Below are 5,027 nucleotides of genomic sequence, written 5' to 3' on the forward strand. Positions count from 1 at the left end.
GGTAACCACTCAAGAAAAATCCAGAACTGAAATATATAATGTAATAAAAGAAGAAACAGAGGGACACATCATAGAATATCACCATACAGAAATAATAGACAACAAAAAGGCAAAGAAACAATGGAGACACAGCCTTACCAGAAAACTAAAGATAGAATGACAGGAAATCCTCACATATCAATAATCACCTTAAATGTAAATGAACTAAACTCACCAATAAAAAGCCACAGAGTAGAAGATTGGATCAAAAAACTAAACCCAACATATGCTGTCTCCAAGAGACACATCTCAGCTACAAGGACAAGCATAGACTCAAAGTGAAAGGGTGGAAATTGACACTCCAAGCAAATGGCACCCAGAGAAAATCAGGTGTAGCCATAATGATAGCAGATGAAACAGACTTCAGAGTGAAAAAGATAACAAGAGACAAAGATGGACATTTCATAATGGTAAAGGGGACTATACAACAAGAAGACATAACAGTCATCAATATTTATGCCCCCAATCAGGGAGCACCGAAATATACCAAGCAACTACTAACAGAACAAAAGGGACAAATTGACCAAAACACAATTATACTAGGGGACTTAAATACATCACTGACAGCTATGCATAGATCATCCAAACAGAAAATAAATAACGAAATAGCAGCCCTAAATGATGTACATTAGATGAAATGTACATAATTGACATATATAGAGCACTTCATCCTAAAACATCAGACAATACATTCTTTTCTAGTTTACATGGAACATTCTCAAGGATAGACCATATATTGGGACATAAAATCAGCCTCAGCAAGTTTAAGAAGATTGAAATCATACCAAGCATATTCTCTGATCACAAGGCTTTGAAATTGGATATCAACTGCAAAAAGAAAACCGGAAAAAACACAAATACATGGAGACTAAACAACATACTTTTAAAGAACGACTGGGTCAAAGAAGAAATTAGAGGAGAGATCAAAAGATACATAGAAACAACAACTGAAATCTATGTAATTCTACTAACAATTGTCACCCCTATAAATTAAAAAAAAAAAAAAAAAAAAAAAAAAAAAAAGATACATAGAAACAAATGACAATGAAAATACATCCTACCTAAATTTTGGGGATGCTGCGAAAGCAGTTTTAAGAGGGAAATTTATATCATTACAGGCCTATCTCAAGAAACAAGAAAAATCCCAAATAAATAACCTCATGTTACACCTTAAAGAACTAGAAAAAGAAGAACAAGTGAAACCGAAGATCAGCAGAAGAAAGGAAATAACAAAAATCAGAGCAGAATTAAATGAAATAGAGAACAAAAAGACAATAGAAAAAATTAATGTGACAAAGAGCTGGTTCTTTGAAAAGATTAACAAAATTGACAAACCATTGGCTAGACTCACTAAGATAAAAAGAGAGAAGACACTAATTAACAAAATCAGAAATGAAAAAGGGGAAGTTATCACAGACACCACAGAAATACAAAGGATCATCCAAGAATACTACGAAGGACTATATGCCACCAAATTCAATAACCTAGAAGAAATGGACAAGTTCTTAGAAACATATAGCCTTCCAAGTCTGAACCATGAAGAACTGGAAAATCTAAACAGACCGATCACCAGTAATGAAATTGAATCAGTCATCCAAAACCTTCCCAAAAGCAAAAGTCCGGGACCAGATGGCTTCACTAGTGAATTCTACCAAACCTTCAAAGAGGATCTAATACCAATCCTGCTCAAACTCTTCCAAAAAATTGAAGAGACAGTGCTCCCTAACTCATTTTATGAGGCCAACATTACCCTGATACCAAAACCTGGTAAGGACAACACAAAAAAAGAAAACTACAGACCAGTATCTCTGATGAATACAGATGCAAAAATCCTAAACAAAATTCTAGCAAATCGAATACAACAATGCATTAAAAAGATCATTCATCACGACCAAGTGGGGTTCATCCCTGGGGCGCAAGGATGGTTCAACATCCGCAAATCCATCAATGTGATACATCACATAAGCAAAATAAAGGACAAAAAGCATATGATTATATCAATTGATGCAGAAAAAGCATTTGATAAGATAAAACATCTGTTTATGATTAAAACACTTAATAAAATAGGTATGGAAGGAAAATACCTTAACATAATAAAGGCCATATATGACAAGCCCTCAGCTAATCTCATAATTAATGGTGAAAAACTGAAGCCCTTTGCTCTACGTTCAGGAACAAGACAGGGCTGTCTCCTATCACTTCTGCTTTTCAACATAGTGTTGGAAGTCCTTGCCAGAGCAATCAGGCAAGAGAAAGAAATAAAAGGCATCCACATTGGGAATGAAGAAGTTAAATTATCACTCCTTGCAGATGACATGATGCTATATATAGAAAACCCTAAAGACTCCACCAAAAAGCTATTAGAAACAATCAACGAATACAGTAAAGTTGCTGGCTACAAAATCAACGTACAAAAGTCCATTGCATTGCTATATACTAACAATTAAATCTCAGAAAAAGAAATACAAAAAACAATTCCTTTTGCAATTGCCGCAAAAAGAATAAAAAACCTAGGAATAAACTTAACCAAGGATGTGAAGGACCTATATGCTGAAAACTACAAGACATTTTTGAAAGAAATTGAAGAAGACACAAAGAAATGGAAAGACATTCCGTGCTCATGGATTGCAAGAATCAACATAGTTAAAATGGCCATATTGCCCAAAGCAATATACAGATTTAATGCAATCCCCATCAAAATCCCAATGGCATTTTTTAAAGAAATAGAACAAAAAATCATCAGATTTGTTTGGAACCACAAAAGACCTCGAATAGCCAAAGCAATTTTAAGAAAAAAGAACAATACTGGAGGTATCACACTCCCTGAATTTAGCTTGTACTACAGGGCTACAATAATCAAAACAGCATGGTATTGGCAGAAAAACAGACACATAGACCAATGGAATAGAATTGAGAACCCAGAAATAAAACCACATAAATATGGACAGATAATTTTTGACAAAGAAGCTAAAAACATACAATGGAGGAAAGACAGCCTCTTCAATAAATGGTGCTGGGAGAATTGGAAAGCCACATGCAAAAGAATGAAACTGGACTGCTATCTGTCACCATGTACCAAAATCAATTCAAAATGGATCAAAGACTTAAGCATAAGACATGACACAATAAACTGCATAGAAGAAAACATAGGTACTAAACTTATGGACCTTGGGTTCAAAGAGCATTTTATGAATTTGACTCCAAAGGCAATGGAAGTAAAAGCTAAAATAAACGAATGGGACTATATGAAACTTAAAAGCTTCTGCACAGCAAAAGAAACCATCGACAAAATAAAGAGGCAACCAACTGAATGGGAGAAGATTTTTGCAAACAGTGCCTCTGATAAGGGGCTAATATCCAAAATATACAAGGAACTCATGAAACTCAACAACAAAAAACAAACAACCCAATTGAAAAATGGGCAGAGGACCTGAAGAGACATTTCTCCAAAGAGGACATACAAATGGCAAATAGACGTATGAAAAAATGCTCAACATCACTAATCATCAGAGAAATGCAAATAAAAACCACAATGAGATATCACCTCACCCCAGTCAGAATGGCTATCATCAACAAGACAAATAGTAACAAGTGTTGGAGAGGCTGTGGAGAGAAAGGAACCCTCAGACACTGTTGGTGGGAATGCAGACTGGTGCAGCCGCTATGGAAGGCAGCGTGGAGGTTCCTCAAAAAATTACGAATAGAATTACCATATGACCCAGCAATCCCTCTCCTGGGTATCTACCCAAAAAATCTGAAAACATCTTCACATAAAGACACGTGTGCTCCAATGTTCATTGCAGCTTTGTTTACGGTGGCCAAGACATGGAAACAACCAAAATGTCCTTCGATAGATGAATGGATAAAGAAGTTGTGGTATATATACACAATGGAATATTATTCGGTGGTAAGAAAAGATGATATAGGAACATTTGTGACAACATGGATGGATCTGGAGAGTATAATGCTAAGCGAAATAAGTCAGACAGAAAAAGCAGAGAACCATATGATTTCACTGATATGTGGTATATAAGCCAAAAACAACAAAAGAACAAGACAAACAAATGAGAAACAAGAACTCATAGACACAGACAATAGTTTAGTGGTTACCAGAGGGTAAGGAGGGTGGGGGGTGGGAGATGAGGGTAAGGGGGATCAAACATATGGTGATGGAAGGAGAACTGACTCCGAGTGGTGAACACACAATGGGATTTATAGATGATGTAATACAGAATTGTACACCTGAAATCTATGTAATTTTACTAACAATTGTCACCCCAATGAATTAAAAAAAAAAAAAAAGAATGGATACATTCCTTGTGAAGATGCCAGGTTCTGTGTCCCTGCTCTTTTGACATTGATCATTGACACAGCTCTTATGTTTCTGCCTTTTACATATAACAGTTACCATTAGTGAGACCCCTGGGTAACTAGTCCCTGTTGGTCCTTCAGTTTTTTGGACCCTTATAATTTGTTCATCTATTTTGTCATCCCAGAATGGGAATAGCAAGAGTTTACTTCTTAAGTCTTAAGGATATTTTTAATGACAAAATAAAATCTTATTTGCAAAAGTACTTTGAAATAAAACACTGTAATCCGATTGCATTGTGAAGAACATCTATCAAAATCTACAAGTATATAAAGATTTAAGAGGGGTTGATCAGAAACTTTATATCTATCTATAATTACATACCAGGACCGGCACTCTCTTTTTAAGCTTTTACTGTTAAAAATGACATGAATGTGAACAATATAAATCTAAGATCATAGTGTTAATGAATATTTAAAAAGATACTATCATTTTGCTATTTATTTCTTCTGCAATAGTGTCTTTCTAAAACAATAAAACATTATTAGGGACATCATTTCATAAGTTATATAAATGTCTAACCACTATGCTGTACATCTGAAACTAATATAATATTGAATGTCAACTGTAATTAAAAATTTTTTTAAAAAATTTTTGCATGGGGTTTCCCCATATGTGG

This window comes from Rhinolophus ferrumequinum, chromosome 8 (genome assembly GCF_004115265.2).
Source record: "Rhinolophus ferrumequinum isolate MPI-CBG mRhiFer1 chromosome 8, mRhiFer1_v1.p, whole genome shotgun sequence".
Lineage (NCBI taxonomy): Eukaryota > Metazoa > Chordata > Mammalia > Chiroptera > Rhinolophidae > Rhinolophus > Rhinolophus ferrumequinum.